This window comes from Eumetopias jubatus, unplaced genomic scaffold, assembly GCF_037043125.1.
Source record: "Eumetopias jubatus isolate StellerSeaLion01/CBP00866 unplaced genomic scaffold, mEumJub1_p1.0 scaffold_12, whole genome shotgun sequence".
NCBI lineage: Eukaryota > Metazoa > Chordata > Mammalia > Carnivora > Otariidae > Eumetopias > Eumetopias jubatus.
The window spans coordinates 59799033-59819349 of record NW_028274818.1 but is presented as its reverse complement, the minus strand read 5'-3'; the positions used below and the strand labels follow the sequence as shown (position 1 = coordinate 59819349).

At 37.3% G+C, this 20317-nt stretch overlaps 1 protein-coding gene across 1 annotated transcript in view; it reads right to left on the bottom strand.

Annotated features, from left to right (window-relative positions):
• FMN2 (formin 2) overlaps nucleotides 1-20317 on the bottom strand; it is a 370643-nt gene that overhangs the window by 106547 nt on the left and 243779 nt on the right. The window lies entirely within an intron of this gene.

Genomic DNA, 20317 nt, shown 5'->3' with positions numbered 1-20317 from the left:
GTCTCATTTACTCCTTTTTCTTCTACCTTCTTGTTTTCTGCTACTTAAAAAAGAAGAGGCACAAAGGAAAATTTAACAAAAATGGCAGATAAATGTCGGATAAGCGTCTGGTGATTACTAATTAATTTTCTTCATAAAACGTCCCCAAAATAAAATCATCACATATGTTGGCATAAATTAGAGATAAGCTAAATTATAGTAACTTTGATTAAACAGTTGTCTAACATTTATGCACATTACAGTATCCTGCAATAACTTTTAAAATTGTTGCAGAGTTGTGCCCTTCTATTTCCTCACTTATCTTGAATGTTAAAGGCTCAGAAAACTGGTTTCTGTCTGTGCCAATCCAAGAAAAATGTTCATCCAGTAACTACTCTGATCGCTCCCTCCTTTCCGAAACTCTAATGCTGGCTTCCATCACAACAGCCTCTCTTGGTTTTCTTTCAACCTAACTCACCACTAACATCTGTTGTGGCTTCCTCTGCTCATCCTATAAGTGCATCCTCCTCAAGAACTCTATCCTGAGTCTATTTTTCTTATTATTCTAGGTGACCACATCCACTCAATAATCACCTTGCTTACGATGCCTAATCCTCGATGGTCATGCTATCCACTCATCCACTTACCCATTCAAATCTTTTCCCATATTTATATTCTCTATCCTAGTGATTAACACCACCTCTCCCCAGCCACACAAACCTGAAATCTGGACACCTATGCATCACCTCTATGTTTATTTGGTCACCAAGTAATTTCTCTTCTATGTTATTGTTACCCCTTAAATATGTCGTCTCTTCAGCACTACCCCTCTGTCCTTAGAACAAGACCTCCTCATTTCTCTAACAATCTGCCATAACAATTTTACAAGTAGCCTCCTGCCTCCAAGTCTGATCTGTTTCCATTGAGTCCTCCCCACCTGCTGCCAGTGTAAACTTTCTTGTCTTTAAACATCTGCTCCGCAAGGATTCCGGTTGAAGCCCAAGTTCCTCAGCCATGATGCGGAGGTGTGGGAGCTTCTGTATAAGAGCATCTGCTTTCTCACCCCAGGATAAAGTGGGGTTATCATCAGAGTAAGGAGGAAGCACAAGAGAAAGACTGTGGAGGTTTGAGAGGAGAACAGAGGAACAAAAATCTCAGAAACTGAGAAAATGGAATTTGCAAGGACAATCTCATAGAAGTGCTGGGTAGAAATGAGTTCTAACAGCAGGTCTGTGGTCAGGACTTCAAAGGGATACCAGTTAAGGCATTAAGGACCCTCCCACCTTCAAAAAACAGTTGAGCTACTCTGGTATAAATATGGAGGAAGCAAAGAGATGGGCTTAATGAGGGTTGTTGGGTTTTGTCAGGTGAGCAAGACAGTGTGTACAACATGCTAAGCACTGTTCTAGGTATAGGGATAGCCAGGAACCAAACAAGGCTGCTTTCTTAATGGAGCTTACATTGTTGAGGGGCAAATAAATAATACAACTGCAGAAAGCAATAAGTGTTATAAAGAATATAATGCTGGGTGGAGTTCATAACATTATTCAAGAACATTATTTATTAGTGTTAATATTATTAATTGAGCACTTCAATTCTCCCAAAGATGGTACATAGCTGGCACCATTACCATAAGTGAATGGCTTGCAGAGGCGGGACTCAATTCTCTAAATCTGCCTCTTTTAGAGCAGGGGTGAGGACATTCCCACGGAAGAGATGTTTAAGCAGAGACCACAAAATCCTGGCTTGAGAAAAATTGGGAAGACAGGGAATAACAAAATGGGTGAATCAGTGGATCGTAGGGCTAGATAAAATCCAAAGACTTTTAGTGTGTATTCCATAGGCCACACAATAGCTGAATTATGAGGATAAGAGATGTTTCTATTATGTTGTGAGAGCTAATGCAATAAAAATGTTTGGCCAGTATTGGACATAGTCTCTTGAATTGCTGGAGAGAGATTTTAGATTTTGAAATGTGGCACATTTCAAAAAAAAACTTTGATGGGATTAAGAGAAGACTTTGATGGGATATATAAAAACATTAATATACCTATGTAAGGTAATCTGAGCACAGAGGCTAATGTAAGAATACCATTTTATTATTGAGGAAAGCCTAATTATAAGCAAAGATTTGGCATATATTATTTGTGCTAAGGTGTAATGCATTTTTCAGAGTATAAATTTAATTGCAGAATTTAGTCCTGATAACTAGAAGGATGGTGGGACAAAAAAAAAATTGGCTACATTCATAAATCTTTATCTTAAGAAAAACATTTTGAAATCCACTGTTTTCACTATGTCATTGAATATAGGCTCATAAGCACTCATGTTTAAAGCTGGACCCTTTTCCACATTTTGACATATTTGATCTATGTAAGATGTTCCAAAGAATTTGCTATTGTCATTTTCTGTCTCCTGGATAATGTACATTTTCTTATTCACTGCTATAACTCAGTACCCAAAAGAATGTCTGAGCAGATAGGAGGTATTCAAATTTTTTTTGCAGTGAACATGTATGTAATCACAGAACAGACTGAATCGGACCAGAGATGAAATAAAAAGGTAACCAAAAGTGCTAGAAGAAAAGCCATGAAGAAAGACTCATTCTTTCTTTACTGAGTTAATGAATTAAGGACTCCTTTATCCCATAAGCAAAAAGAATATCTCATCCTTTACCTATATAGTTCTCTAAAATTGCATTTTCTTGATCCTAAAACCCCACTGAATGAAGAAAGGAAGACTCATTTTTATTCATCATTAAGAATGTAATGAGCTTATAGCGTCCTCTAATATGTAACCAACTACAAAACTCCAATTTTATCCCAAGGACTATTTAGGAATTACTAAGTAGATTTTCCACTCGAAGTCATGTGGAGCTGAGAATTTAGAAATGACAATCACTTTGATTTACGAATCTGACCAAAGTTCTCTTTCAATCTTCATGATTCTCTTAAGTGATTAAATAGTATTTTCCCATCTGAAAAAAAAAGCTATGTTTAACATTTAATCAAATTCCACTATGACTCATTCATTGTAAATCATCATTAATGACACTTGAACCACCTATAAAAACTGTAGCCTAATAAACAGAGGATGGAGCCAGTCTCAGAGTGCTACCTTGGCCTCAGTCTCAAGCCATGTCAGCCTCTAGGAGAATTCCTGACAGCAAGAACTTTCTCAGAGCATGGCATGACACAAATCTGATCTTCAGAGGAGATGTAATATTCCAAAACAAAAATGTTTTGAGTAGCGAATGCTTTGATATAATTGTAAGTTTCAATGATTTAAAATAGCAAGACGTTTTTAATAGACATTACTCCTTCAAATTTTTTTTGTTTAATATTTTCTGAAATTTTTCATCCCTGCTTATGTCACGGGAGGAGTCAACAAGATAATATTTATTAAGTTTTTAAGTTTTCTGAAAAAAAGGTATTAAATATCTAGAGGTATTTATACATTCTACAAAAAATAGAACGTAATGTTTTGAAGATCTGGAAAACATCAATATACGTTGTTTTTTGGCCCAGTGTTTTGACAAACTAAATACCCAGTTGAACTGAAGTCATAAGCATAGTTAAAACTTAGAAGAATATCTAATTTTCACTCACAAAAAGCATAAAATTTTAATATTTTTATAAACAGGTGTTATTTTAACCTAGTGCATTTAGTCATTAAAAAACAGTAATAACAAGAATTATCAATAGAATATTTACCAAATTGCTAGTCTCTCACAGCTGTGTGACTCATGATGAAACACTGTTTGTTTTTCTGTAATACCAAAATAATCCCCTTTAAACCAATGCATATTTTAAAAAATGCCTTCTACCTTACCTTTCTGCTGCAAAAGAAGGGAAATGCAACAAGTCTCTTTAGAATTTACCTTGAATAATAAATTGTTCCATGTTTTCTTTGAAAGGCTGGATGTGCTCTTTTGAGGACACCTGGTATACTTTCCCCGCCTCAACTTCACAGGCTGAAATCAGAGAAAGACTCTGTTTAGAGTGTCACCGTGTTAATGGAGCATTAAAACAATTTTTAAAACATATTAGCTAATGTTAAAAATCCATTAGCCATGCTAATTCACATACATTCTATACATATTTTGGAGACATCCAAATACTGACATAAGAAGCCTATGATCAAGGCTTCACTTTGGAGGGATTGTAGAAAGTTCTTAAGAATCTACAATCCAAGTTTGGTCACCGCCAAACTGCAAATTTAGGAAGGTCCCGTAAGCGCTGAGCCTCAGTCTCATCTGTAGAATGGGCACAACCCTGGTGTCTACCTCTCAGGGCTGCCATGAGGATCAAATCAGTTAATAGATACAAAGTGTTCAAATAGGTCCTGGCAGACAGTAAAACAATATGTCAGTATTTCCTATCATCATCATCCTTGTTATTATCAACTGACTTCTTTTTTTTTTTTAAGATTTTATTTATTTATTTGACAGAGAGAGACACAGTGAGAGAGGGAACACAAGCAGGGGAAGTGGGAGAGGGAAAAGCAGGCTTCCCGTGGAGCAGGGAATCTGACGCAGGGCTCGATCCCAGGACCCTGGGATCATGACCTGAGCCAAAGGCAGAAGCTTAACGACTGAGCCACCCAGGCTCCCCTATCAACTGACAAATATGAGTTTGTCCCTAATTGAAGTCCACATTTATGAAAAATGACAAGTGACAACTGTGGTGCTAATATTCGCATAGAAAACAATAACTACAGAGCATCTATTACATGGCAGATACTTTTAACCTCTTAGTTAACTTAATCTTTAGAATAAGTTAGTTAAAGTGGACATTACCCCATTCTATAGGTGAGGAAATCAAGGCTCAGAGGGTCCACAGATAATAAGTAGCAGACCCATAAATGAAATCCTGATCTGACTCGACAGCTTATTTTCTATGTCCATGCCATCATCAATGCCTTAGCAGGCTACAGAGCCCACAAGAATTAATTGAGAAGTACTTCTAAGAAAATTTCTGAAGAAATTCCTGCCATTTTGGTGATACTGGCAAAAAAATTCAAAATTATAAAAAGCACATATTTGAAAGACAAAACTTAGGACAGATAAATGAATCAGGAAAACACACTTCTCATTACAATTCTTAAGGCAAGGTTGCCAATTAATTCCTCAAGGAGACTTTGAAATTGCACTCTTTAAAATATTTTCTTGGAGTGCCTGCATGGCTCAGTCATTAAGCATCTGCCTTCAGCTCAGGTCATGACCCCAGGGTCCTGGGATCGAGCCCCGCATCGGGCTCCCTGCTCAGCGGGGAGTCTGCTTCTCTCTCTCCCACTCCCCCTGTTTGTGTTCCCTCTCTCGCTGTGTCTCTGTCAAATAAATAAATAAAATCTTTAAAAAAAAATAAAATATTTTCTTTCTCTTATTAAAACATGGTTTTCTTTTCCCTCCAGGTTATTAGCTTGTCTAAGCAGGAGAGTAACAGGAGGGCTGTACTGTTAGCACCTATTCTTCCCATCAAATGTAAAGGACAATTAGGCCTAGTAAGATTTAAGACCAGTTAGACACATGCGGGGTTCTCTCTGCCCATGTTCCCCAGCACCCTCACTCTTCCAGAGCAGGCTCTCGCAAGCTCATGACTGGCCAATCCACAACCCTCGTCCAGTACCTTGCATCTTCAGACTCGTATCTTAAACTTCCATACAGATCAATATTTTCAAATAGAACTCATCACAGCCTTCTCTAGACGTGCTACCTCCCTTATTTCTTCTCCTGTTGGTGGTACCATGATCTGATACCAAAGCAGGAGAGTTATCGACTTCCTCTCCTTAGCCCAACATCCTGTTTGTTTACCTCTTAAATGCTTCTGAAATCTGCCTGTCCTCCATTCTTGCTTTATGCTGGTACAAATGCCTTCATTGTTCTTCACAGGGCTACCATAAAAGCCTCTTAACTTAACCCCATCACCAGTCTTACACAGATCCATGCTCCTTCTCATAACTTCAGAAGAATGGATAAAAAAGTTGGTGTGTGCATGTGTGCGTGTGTGTGTGCGTGTGCATGTACACACACAGTGGAATATTACTCGGCCATAAAAGGAATGAAATCTTACTATTTGTGACATGTTGGACCTAGATGGTATTATGTCAAGTGAAATACTACAGAGAAAGACAAATACCATATGATTTTACTTATATGTGGAATTAAAAATCCAAATGAACAAATGAACAAAAACAAACAGACTCTTAAACTCAGAAAACAAACTGATGATGGTGGCCAGGGGAAAGGTGGGTGGGGCGACAGGTGAAATAGGTGAAGGGCATTAAAAGGTACAATCTTCCAGTTATAAAATAAATAAGACATGGGGATATAAGGTACAGCATAGGGAATACAGTCAATAATATAACATCGTGTGGTGACAGTAACTACAGTTATCATGATGAACCCTGAGTAATGTATAGAATTGTTGAATCACTATATCATACACCTGAAACTAATATAACACTGTATGTCACCTATACTTCAGCAATAAACAAAAAAATTAAAATAAAAGTCATCCAGAAGAAATCTGACCAATTCCCTAAAACTGTTCAATGACCTCTACCCACACAACCACATCCCAAGTAAAGGAATGATTTAAAACCCTACAATATATGGGGCGCCTGGGTGGCTCAGTCAGTTAAGTGTCTGCTTTTGGCTCAGGTCATGATCCCGGGATGAAGCCCCCGCATAGGGCTCCCCGCTCAGTGGGGAGTCTGCTTCTCCCTCTCTCCCTCCTCCCACCTCGTGCTTGCACGCACGTGTGCTCTCTCAAATAACTAAAATCTTTTAAAAAGTAAAATCCTACAGTAAAGTAGAACACTTTTCACAATCTAGGCCTTGCCCAACTTTCTATTTAACCACCTCTACTCCTGATATTTTTTGCAGATTCAGTGCAAATTCTCATCTCCCTACCCTTGCTCATTTTGGTTCCTCTGCCTAGAATGCTTCTCCTCTTTACCCCCTTCATCTCCCTCATCTTATCCATTCCCAATATTACTTCATGACTTAACCTTGATGTAGCTGCCCCTAAAAAAGTATTTCCTAGGTTTCCTATATCCCCTGCTTTCCTCCATTTCCTGTCCCGTCTCCAGCTAGGACTAGGTGTCTCTCCTCTCTGACCCCACAGCATCTTGTGCATACAGGATTAAAGCTATTATTTATTGAGTACATTTTATGTGCCAAGGACTGCTCTACAGAATTTGCATGTGCTCTCCCACTCTCAAAAATTTGGACAGTTCATAAGTTGAGAAGGTGGGACTCAGTATCAGCTACCATAGCGTTTTAATATTATTTGTAATGGTGTCTCTTCTGTTCCACCAGACTGAGCTACTTAGAGGAAATCCAATTCTCATTTGTATTCCTAGTGCCTGATACAAGCAGCAAATTGTTGTTGGATGGGTTAGTGGCTGGATAAATAGCTCCTGTTGCAGAAAGAACATACTCGATTGGAATCTAGCAGATGGGGAGACAGGGTTTAAATTCTAGTTCATTATTCACCGAATGAGCCTCAGCTCGGAGAAGTCTAAGAAGAAATATCATAGCTGCTTTTAAAGTGTGGTCTCAGGGTCAAAAGGGTGTAAACTTCTTTGTTGATTCCAAGGAAGGAGGAAGCTAAATGACCAGAAATTAGAGATGGAGAGAGAGATTTTGGTTCTAGGTAAAGGGGGTTATAGGAGATGGGTAATGTTTAGGGCAATCCCACAGTGACGTAAACAGCCATGCCAGGAGATGAACACTTCATCACTGGTACTCTTCAGAAAATAGTGGGCTACTTGTCAAAGATGTGGTGAAGGGAATGAGTGTGAGGAGAAGACACAGGCATTCAGCTTCCTCTGGAATGTTCACTTATGACAGCCCCATGTAGCAGAAATTCCATGTTCTTTAATGTCTCTACATGCATAAGAAAGACATACTAAGTGTCATACTTTCAGGTATTTTCTAAAAAGTAACAGATTGAATGATTTAAAAGGAATGAGATAGAAATGTATCTGCCCTCCCCATCATGCAGTGAGTTATTTCTGGCAAAATCACATGAAGAGCTGTTCCGAATGGTCTTCAGCAGTTTGTAATTGCTAACCAACCTACTCCTGCATGACACAGACAGACTGACAGGGCAAAGCTGCTGTGACAAAAACCCTGTCCTCAGAAGGCTTGCCTTCTATGAAACTATACAGTCTTTAATTATTTTCCAATTCCAACAAGAGAAGTAAAATACTAACAGTCTAGTGTCTAATAGCTGAGGCCAACATAAAAAAAAAAAAAGGATCTAGTTTTCCACTTGGTCTGAGTTTCAAAACGTAAAAGCCTGAGGCAAGAAAGATTAATATTTTGACTATTAGTCACAACTGTTTCATCTGCCATTTTTTACTAGAAAATGAAAGTAATAACTGTCTTTGTCTTCACGACACTACACTATGTCTAGAGGTCTAGGGAGCTATAAAAAGACCCTAACGCTAGGCACTTGCAGAAGTTAATCCGACGGATCTGGTGACCTAAGGAGAATTTTGCTAGTTAGGAAAGCAGAGTTAGATCAAAGAGTCCATAGCAAAGTCTTCTAAAATGTGCCAAAATTTCTCTAGGTCTTCATATGTACTCAGTAACTTTGAAACAACAGAATCTGTAACAGATAAGAAATAAATAAAATACTTAAAATGTTAAAAAACTGAAGAAAATTGTATTTTAATTTTCACTTAATTTTATAAATGTCTTTGGCCCATTCATATGAACTAAATATTTTTAATATAAATGTAAACAAAAACTATTTTTTGTTTCTTCTCTTTTCACCTTCACTCATAGATTTTCCTGTACACAGTAAGAACTAAGTAGAATTCTAGATCTAGAAGCTCTCTAGGGTCATTTCCTGACAACCTCATCTCATTTTCAGTCTTCCTTCCAGAAGGCCACAAAAAATGCTTGTAATATATCTCAGTGTTTCCAGTGATGTCTATTCATTTCCCTACAAGGCCACTTCTTCCTTACTGAGTTGTTCTAATTACTGGAATTTTCAACTACATATTGTGCAGAAATCTCTCTCTATGGTTATCTGCTGTGGAAGACATATCTGGAGTTTGCTTTAAAATACTCCAGATATGGGGCACCTGGGTAGCTCTGACAGATAAATGTCCAACTCTTGATTTCAACTCAGGTCATGATCTCAGTGTTGTGAGACTGAGCCCCACATTCTCTCCCTCTATACCCCCTCAAAAAAATAAATAAATAAAAAATAATAAAATACTCCAGATATATTCCCATAATTACTTGTGTAATTTAAAATATCAGTAAAAAAAAAAAAAAGTCCACCACAGATAGTTCATGTCTTTAGTGAGTTACAGAGAAATTCCACTGAGTACAGATGAAAACCCTGATCTCTCACCATTCTCCATTTACTCATTAACATTCCCTATTAGGCAATAGGCATCCAAGAATTATCTGTGGAATGGAATACATAAACGAATTAGACCATCCTGACACAATTAACTTTTTCTTAATTTTCAAAATGTCATATCTATTCAAATTTCTCCACACCTTACATATATTATTCACCCATCTGATATACTCTTACCCCTCAGAACCAATTGTTGAACTTCTACTTATCCATCCCAAGTTTTAACTATCACCCCAAGCCAAGAGGGTCAATCTCCCCCTGAACTTTGTATTTCCCTGCTCTGTACAACATGTGTGAATGATATAAGATAAAAGCAAATCTTTGGATAAGAGATCTGGATTCAGGCCTAGTTCTACTAGTAGCTATGTGATCTTGGGCTGGCTCTTTGAATCATCCGAGCCTCAACTAGAAATTGGGATGATGAAGATGTTGCCCTTGAGTGTTAAGCATTGAGCCCCTGAAGAACTCTCAAAAAAACCATAGCTATTAATGGTATTATTTCATTGCATTTATTTGTTTATGCATCTTTGTCTCTGATTTACTTTTATTTTGTATCCCCTGAAGTCAAGGATTATCCTATTCACCTCTGCGTGCCTCGTGTCTGCAATACTGAGGAAACACTAAAATCCTGTGTGAGAAAAGCACTTTCAACTAGGTCAATAATTATGACTTTCCTTAAGCTGGATACTAAGCCTCCAGTTGTGGCTCATTTGTAACATCACGTAAGTCTTACGCAAAATGTACAAAAACCCAATCCAAATTTTCAAAGCTCTTCATTGTGATTCACAGCCTGTATTGGCAGGTGACTGTTGTTTTACTTATTCACCATATTAAGAAGGAAGAAACTGTTGGATAACTATAAAAATAAAATGTCAAGTTGTAGAGTTTATATATACTTATATAGAGATATAATTCTTACAATTCAATAATAAATATGAATATGTTCAATGTGATAAGAAATAAGGAAATTTATTTTTTTAAGATTTATTTATTTACTTGAAAGAGAGAGAGAGAAAGAGAGTGTTGGGGGGGGCAGAGGGAGAGAGATAATCTCAAGCAGACTCCACACTGAGCATGGAGCCCAACACAGGGCTCAATTCCACAACCCCGAGATCATGACCTGAGCCAAAATCAAGAATCGGCTGCTTAAACAACTGAGCCACCCAGGGGCCCCAGGAATAAGGAAATTTCTTTGTAAAACTGGACTTCATTCTTCTCTTAACTGTAGTGCATGATGGTATATAACATAACCTGGCTATTACTTATCATCTTCAAAATTGGTATGTGACTATGTAAACTTAAAAAAAAAAAAAAAACACCAAGTGCTATAATCTTACAACCTTGAAGGGTCATTTAGAAACACTATTAAAAACATAACAATGACAGAGTTGCTGGAAAATCTGCATTACAGTCAAATCCAAATTAAAAAAAAATTTGTTAAAGAATGTTGAAATAACTGAGTAATTCCAATCAGGTCAGCTTTCTGTCTGATTTAAAGACCTTCCTAATCCCAAATGATTTTGGATTAGGTTAAAGAGTTAATGCTAGAAAGCATGAATTAGGCCTTCAAATAAAAAGAAAAATCCAGCCAGAGGACTGGAAGAACAAAAATCTCTTAGATATTTTCACTAGAAAATGGGTTCCAAAACATCAATGCCATCCACAGATTGGCATGTTTGGGGCAGAGCAAATACCATCTTATCACTGTCAGTTTAAAGCAAGAACATTGTACACCACTCTCTAAAATGAACCATGATCATGAGCAGTCTGGTTATTTTTTTAGGGAACTGGAATATTCCATCTGTAACTTCTACAAGTCTCCAAGTTCAATCAATGTTAATCAGTTTAGAGTCACTGCTTTTCTGTGAGTTTCCAGAAGGTCAATGGCATTTATAAACCTGCTTCAGCAAGTTTGCATGAAGCTGCATAACAGACACAAAGGAAAAGAAACAGGTTGATTAATCAGAAATTTTTTCTTCTAACCGCAAACTGTCTCCCGTGTAAGCCTGGTTTGTACATTACATTGAATTCAATTTCTGGAAACAGAAGTCATTCTAGCTACCTAGAGCAGATCAATGCAGCCAATAAGATATTTATAAAATATTTGTAAAAGCAGAGAAATTGGGCTCTGCATTTGGTTTTCAGGAACAACTCCCAGAACAAAATAGCAGAACTGGCCCTTCGGGTGAGCTATTATCAATGCCAGTCAGGATCTAAGCTGAATGGTGTGTACCACAGTCTCAACTGTGGTTTTAGACTCAAACCTCACCTGCTAAATATACACCCTCAAAAAAATTGTCACCCTATGCTGTGCCTTTCAACGTTCATGGTGCTGGTGACTGAGGACAGTCATACTGCTTCAGTAAAACCCAACCCCTCCTTATCACTGTTTGAAAGCAAAACAAACAAAGCAAAACCAAAACAAACAAACAAAAATCCAAACCACAAAATAAAAACAGAAGCAGCAAAAAGATGATATCTGGCTTCACCACATCTCATGAGTACATGCACTGACAAAAGCAAAATCATATGCAGACATAGAAGAAAGCACAGGCTCAAGAAATATTTTAGGGAAAAACAGCAAAGCTTGGTGACTGACTAGTTTGTAAGTAAGCCATCCCTTCATAAAGAGACAAACTTTAAAACCAACTGGAGGGCCTTTTCAGAATCTCCCTGCCAATGCTCCCATCAGCTTGGAGAAAAGTAATCTCCAAGGATAAGACTCACAGAAAAAGTCCACACAGTGATTCTAATGTGCACTGAGGTGTGAGGTAAGGGGGGGGGGGATGAAGGATGCCATCTGGGTTTGCAGCTTGGGTGCTCTGTGGAGAGAGGATGCGGGAGGAAGAGTAGCTTTCAGAGGAAAAGAAAATGAATTTGGTTTCAAACTTACTTCATTTTAAAATGCCAGTGGAACATCCATGAGTAGTTTACACCAAGTGCTTGAGTGTATGAGCCTGCAGATCAGAGTGACAATGGAAACGCTGAATAAGATCACTTGATAAAGGTATAGGTGAGAAGACTGGGCCAAGGCGGCATACCTGAGGTATACCAACTTTTATGAAGAAGCAGGGAAAGAGAAGGCCATGAAGAGAGACAATGTAGAGGAATTATCAGACATCAGAAGAATCAGCAGTGAGCGGAGCTAAAGAAGCTAACAGGCTAGTGAGTTACAGACAACGAGTCAAATGCAGTGGAGACAGCATATATGATAAAGGTTGAAATAAATGTCAATTCAATTTGGCAAATAGTGAGAACAGTTTCAGTGGTGCTAGAGACAAAAGACACAGTGTAACAGTGAGGAAAGAATGGGAAGCAATGAATCAAAGAACCCAGAAATAGACCTGGAATGTTAACATCTAAACCTATTAGCACAAAAAAAATAAAAAATAAAAAAATAAACCTATTAGCACAAATGTCCAAGAAAACCTGCACAGCAAAGCTATGCTGTGAGCCATGGGAAGAGTGATGAATAAATAAACACAAACCCTTTATAGCTTCTGAATAATATTCAAAATACCCTAGTCTTGCCAACAGTGGATCCGTAGATTCAGCTGTTATTGTAAGAGAAGTATAAAATTTGTGTATCTATCCTAAAGATGGATTTCAGAAAAATCTGATCCCTAACAATTAAATGTCTGCAGATTAATGTCAAAGTAGTCCTTTATCATGTAAATATAATAAAAGAGGACAGAGATACCACACACACACGGATCCCATAGTACCTTAGTTTGGACATGGTAGCCAGTGGAATAAATTAAGGTCACTCTGAGCTCATCAGTTTATATCTCAAAACAAAGCTCAACAGAACTGAATGATTTTTTAAGTATGCTCTTTAACAGGTGTCTTGCGGGTGCACTCTTCAACTGAGGGGTTTTGAAAGTGAACATTGTTTCAAACTGAAATGAATGAAAGCACAATACATATAGTTTTGCTCCTTAAATAATCATTCCTATAAAAGGAATTACCAATTTTTTGTCAGTTCACATACACAAGTCATTGTTTGTTTTTGTTTTGTTTTGTTTTTAAGATTTTATTTATTTATTTGAGAGAGAGAGAATGAGAGATAGAGAGCACGAGAGGGAAGAGGGTCAGAGGGAGAAGCAGACTCCCTGCTGAGTAGGGAGCCTGATGTGGGACTCGATCCCGGGACTCCAGGATCATGACCTCAGCCGAAGGCAGTTGCTTAACCAACTGAGCCACCCAGGTGCCCACAAGTCACTGTTTCCAAAACAGGATGCACTTCCATGGACAAATACAGTCTACAGGTTACAAAAAGATACGACATAATAGCTGTGACTTTCAGAAAGGTAGTCTTTCTGTGCCTCAGGTTCTTCACCTGTAATACGAGGGATAATAATAGCGCCTAGGTTCTAGAGGGGAGGGGGGTGGGGGGATGGGTTAGCCTGGTGATGGGTCTTAAAGAGGGCACATTCTGCGTGGAGCACTGGGTGTTATGCACAAACAATGAATCATGGAACACTACATCAAAAACTAATGATGTAATGTATGGTGATTAACATAACAATAAAAAATTATTAAAAAAAATAATAGCACCTACTTCACTGTAAAGATCAAAGGATTTTATGTAGGTAAAATACAAGGAAGACTGCCTCATGTGTTGTAAGAGTAATATGTTTGCTATAATTACGGTGACACTCTTACCACCACCATACACCACAATGACACAACAAGGAAACCGAAACAGTTATCTCTAAATCTCAAGCACTGAAGGCCATGCTTCAGACTTTGAGTATGACATTTCTATAGGGACAACCTAGAGTGAGTTTTATATATATCATATTTACCGGTAGTTACTAATCACTGGCCGATCTCATGCTTGATTGAGACACACCTAAAAGCCACTAATGACATACTCTGTGTTGATACTATGGATGACATTGGCTAGAATCAATGACCCCCCATGGTCCCTTTGACACCACTTGTTATGCTCTTCAATTTATCTATGTGTTCAGAAATTCGAGGGACCATAACTTTGTCAGTTAGTCACTTTCTCTGTAAGTCTCCGCCTGCTATGAGCAAGTTCTCCAAGTTGGTTGCTGGTGGGTCTAAGCATAAACACATGACAAATTGTTGAGTGTACATTATTGGCAATACACTTTCTTTTCAGATTTGGCCTTGGGAAACACAAAAACTTAATGTTTTCTTATTATCATAAGCAATAACCAGAGTGGTCATTTAGATCATTTAATGGATTCACTCTATTAGTAAGGGGATTCAAAGTCAAATTAAAACAATTCTAAATTACTTATTTGACATATGTGGTATCTATGTAAAACAGCATCATTTTATATAACAAAACTCCACACTTTTGTACTCTGTAGGCCTTGGGAGGAGACACTGGTGTTGACTCAACCTTGAATGTACTGACTGAATGCTACGGAAATGTTATAACACTTGCAAGAGATGAAGTCATAAAAATTATATACCGTACAGTTATTCTGAGTCTCCACGCCTGCATGTGAACATTTCTAGTGACAAGGAGCTCTCCACTTTTGAGGTTAGCTCTTCCACTGTTTCAGTTCTCATCTGGAGACAGTCTCTCATACAGAATTGAATTTTCTGCCTCTAGCTTCGCATACAGACCTTAGGTCTTGTCCACTGGTACAACACAGAGGGAGTCTAATCTAAGGGTAGCAAGTTTCATTTCAAATACCAATTCTGGTTCTGTCGTAGTGGGCACCTGAAGCATATTCTTCAAAAGGATTTTGAAGAGTCGATCTCTAACTCAACAGAAAAGACACCTTTCAATAGATATTTGTTACAGACTCAAAGGAGGTAATTAGGATAGCCTTTCAATACTTTCATTTCAACTTTAAAAATATCAGTCCCTCTACTTGACTCTCCATAGGCTGAAAAACAAAACAAAACAAAACAAGATTGATCTAGAATTCTAAAACAACTGGTCTCCACTCAGACATTCAGAGTCTCTGTTTGGGTAGGGAGCAAGAACACATGTACCCAATACTGCAAACACCAATGAAACAAATCTCAAGACTATGGAAAAGTGATATATCTTTTCGCAGTCTCTCGTCTACCCAACACTAATGCACACATGTGCACAAATAATTTAAAAAAGAATGGCATAACAACATCCCAAATAAAACACAGACAGACCCAGTTCAGTCTCTTAAGACTAAAACAAATGATGCAATATTTCTGTTTTGATTTTGCCAAAATGATTAGAGTGCTTTTTTATTTGGTGTTTTAAAAATATATTCTCCCATTGCCTGAATATTTATTTTTTTTACCATGGTCAACAATGCAAAAAGACATCGACCTTATGAATCACAACACTTCCTAGAGGTGGAGATTTGCTCTTATTTTAACTTTAGAAGGCAACAACCACCCTTTTAAAACAATACACTTTGCCACAGTTTTTCCTTTACAGGTTAAATACACAAGATATTCATACACTTCTTCCATTAAAAGAGATGCTGCATCACTTATGGTATGAAAAAAAAAAGTGAAAAGAAGGCATCTATGGAGTAAAGAATGATCTGTTTATTACCAGATCCCTGTGTCTCTTCTAAATTTCTGAACCACCAGCGAACCGGCCAAAGGAAAGGTCTTAGGGAATTTTGACATTCAATGATAAACCTCCATAAATAAATCCATGCATAAATCAAACTTAATCGTTTAAAATCAAACTTCTTTTGGGATACATTAATATAATAAATGATGACATAATGACATTACTGAGGACTATTTTCTACTAAAAAAATAAACTTGACTATTTCTAGCTGTTCTGCTTTTCCAAATCGTATCATATTTCACAGGGACAATTTTTGATTTCTGAGACTGAACATTACTACTAGCTCAGAATGTTTCAGAGAAAAATGAAGCAAATTGTAGAAATTTGCAGGAATTCTGAAGATAACACTGAGACTCTATAGGAACAGGAATACCAAGTTTTCCTTTAACCTCTCCTCAGTTCAAAGTGATTAATCTCTCATAAAATGTTAAAGACCAAATTAATTTAAAATGAAATTAAAGTTATACCAAAATTTGTTTAAGAGAACTGTATACAAAAGAATGGCAAGCTTCAATTCATAAATAAAGATAGACCAATGGGGCCAGATACCCTAATAGACACTAGAATTCCTGGGTAAAAGTCTGCTGAAAAATAAGATATTTACATATTCTCAAAGAGTCACCTCACAAATTACTTACTAGTTATTAAAAAACAAAACAAAACAAAAACCAAAAACAAACAAACAAAAAACCCATATAACTTCAGAGTGGAGGCACTGGCAGACACCACCTAAGCAAAGTGATCAAAATGATGCATTAGCATTAGCTGTAATGAGATAAACTGACATCGCAGGCCTGCAGAAGGGACACATATCACTTCTGCAGATAAATCCAATGGAGGGAGATGTCTATAAAATAAGCAGTCTTTAAATATGGTAGGGTCAAGAAAGACAAAGACTGAGGAACTGCACTATATTAAATAAGCCCAAGGAGACATGAAAATTAAATGCAATGTGTGATCTAGGGATTGGAAAAACAGCTCTAAAGAACACTTCTGAATATGGACTGTGGGCTATTATCATAATAGTATTTTTCAATGTTAAATTTCCTGTTTTGATGCTTATACTGTGTATACATAAAAGGATGCCCAAGTACTTAGCATATATACACTAAAGTATTTAGGGATAAAGGAGCATGATATCTCTCACTTGCTGGTGTCTGGTTCAGAAAAATAAAATGACACACACCTACATATGCATATACAAGCATGCATACACACATGTCTATATATGGGCGACAGGAGGGAGAGGGTGACAGAGCAAATGGGACAAAAAATAAACAACTGATAGTCTAAGGAAAGAATATACAGGAATTCCATGTACTAGCTTTGCAACTATTCTGTAAGTTTGATTTATATCAAATAAAAAGTTATAAACAAACAACAACAAAGAATAACAACATGTCCCAGTTTGTCTAACTTGGACTTTTAAGACTCCTAACCAGAGACCTGGTGCTAGGGGGCTTCCATATGATTTCTTCTTTGGAATGTTAAGAACAGTCAGGTATGCCTCACAGATAGTGTAAAGCTTGGATTTCTTTTGCATATGGCTTCAGTTTAAGAGTGTGAAGCCTCTACAGCCTCAGGTACAGTGTCTCTTTAGCTGATGGTTTGACTCTGCAGGGTGACAGCAAACACACTGGTAATGGTTCCCAGGCAGATTTTTAAAGATGACTTACAAGCTCTACTCTTCCAAATAAGTAAAAATATTCAACTTTCCTAAGATGGTTGTAAAAGGTTATTACTTCATAGTTTTAAACTTTTGATTGAAGATGACAGATGCAGCATCTTACAATAAAATAATAAAAGCACCCTTACCACAAACTAACCTGCTTATAATATTTGACATATGGTTCTAGAATTCTTCAAATGAACACATCTTTAACCATAATATTTTCAAGAATTAGCAAGTTGCTCAAATATTTAGGACTTGTGCAAATGAATATTTTTTCTAAATTTTGTTTTTTTTAAAAGAAGATTTCATTTATTTGAGAGAGAGAGAGAGAGAGCACACACACACACAGGTGCAAGCTGGGGGGAGGGGCACAGGAAGAGGGAGAAGCAGGCTCCCAGCTGAGCATGAAGCCTGACCTGGAACTTGATCCCAGGACCCTGAAATCATGACCTGAGCTGAAGGCAGATGCCCAACCAACTGAGCCACCCAGGTGCTCCACAAATGAATTCTTTAACCTAAAGACTACAAATGTTACAATGTCTTGAGTATAAAAGTAATTTACATAAAACTGAAAGTGTTATATAATCTACCCTAATATACTCCGTATATGAACTTAAACAAAGCAAAGTCTCTGACATTTTCTAAGGATACAGTAAAATCATAGGACTAGGAGATAATGTTTATTGAAGTCATAAGTGATGGTCACAGAAGCTTATACACAATCTTGATAATACTGGCCAGATGCCTGGTTTCATATTGGCTGCCCCACCTCACCTATTATTAGATGATGACTTGAGGTATAATCGTAGGCATCTATGACTGGCCTAGAAATCTCAGTCCCCTTGAGAGTCTCTGGAGTAGAACTGTCACTATGGTTGCCAATATTTTCCAATTCTGATGTGCATTGATGTAGGAACCGGAGTGTAACTGACATGGCAGGTGTTCAATGATGTAAAGGAGCTTAGTAAATGTCCCATGCAGTCAGGCTGCAGTGAGTCACATCCATCAACTGAAACAGATGCCAAACTGAAACTGTTATTTGCTCCTGGAATGGTGTCTTGCTAGTAGACTCCACTGTGGTATTAAAGTAATTTACAATTTTAAAAGTAATTAAAGATAAAGCATAATGTCCCCAAGGAGTAAAATTCTTTTTTTTTATTATGTTATGTTAAGCACCATACATTATGAGTTTTTGATGTAGTGTTCCATGATTGTTTGCATATAACTGGTGTGTCTGCTTTCAAGATCTAAAGCAACATTCTGTCCAGTGCTTAAGAAATCAAAATTCAAGACAGACCACCTCCAAATGGAAATATTTTCTAGTTTGGGCTTACAAACATAAAATTAGCAAAAGATATTTAAAGCAAAGAAAACTGTTGGGGCTCAGAGAAAACTGTGTCTTGTCAGTTTGAGTTTCCTAAATTCACAGAACAAAAGGAGGACGAGGTACATAAAGAACCATAAAAAAGAAACATATATGCAGGAGGAGAGAACAGAAGAAACACTGAGAAAATTATTAAATATTTGAAATGTAGAGTGAGTTATTAAAATGCTTAACAATGTACCAGCTAGTCTCTCATTCTTTCTAAGTGTTAGAAGGAAATGGAATGAAGTTAAAAGATTTATTAGGGGATTGATAGGTTTTAAGTTTGGGGAAGTAGTAAAGTCTACTAAACATATCCCAAAAGCAAAAACAAAACAAGAGAGAGAATAGTAACTCCGACTTAAGAATTTTAAACTATTCAAAGAATTCAAATTCAATTACAATTACAGTTATAATCGCCTCTAACATTCCCTGTTGGTTAAGAAGGAAATTTTATGGAAAATTACACTTAGGACTCTTGCCAATCTTACGGATTGATAACTAGTATCTCCAGGTATCCTTTAATATTCTATTAATGAACATGAAGAAATGTAAAGTATTTTTATAAAATAGAGAAGCAACACATTAGAACATGAGCCCAAGCTTTGGAAGAGGGAGAACTAGATTTGAACTGTTCTTTTTTTGTTTTTTAACATTTTTTATTTAAATTCAATTAATTAACATATAATGCATTATTGGTTTCAGAGGTACAGTCCTGTGATTCATCACTTATATAACACCCAGTGCTCATTACATCACATGCCTTCCTTAATGCCCATCACCCAGTTACCCCATCCCCCAACCCCACCCTCTCCAGCAATCCTCAGTTTGTTTCCTATGATTAAGAGTCTCTTATGGTTTGTCTCCCTCTCTGGTTTCATCTTGTTTTATTTTTCCCTCCTTTCCCCTAAGATCCTCTGTTTTGTTTCTCAAATTCCACATATCAGTGACAGAAAGACAATGATAATTGTCTTTCTCTGATGGCCTTATTTCAACTGTTCTTTCACTACCCATTACCTGAGAGACCTCAGACAGGTACCCGAGTCTTGCTGACCTCGGTTATTTCATCTGCAACATGGAGATGGCAATGGCCACATCCAGCAGTTTAGTGCAAGGGTTAATGCACATGAGAAACACAGCGCCTCTGGTAGTGCCTCCATATATGTTAACTTCCAGTGTTTTTACTTTTATTCATTAGAAAATTAATTAGAAACTTGTGTGAAGTTTTAAGTCTTCGAACACAGCACCAGAATTTTAGATGTTCCTGACCAATCATCGGGTTTACCAGAAGCCATGAGTTTCAAAAGACACACATATAAAGTTGTACAGTTTGTGACACAGAAGTGCACACGCAGCACGGA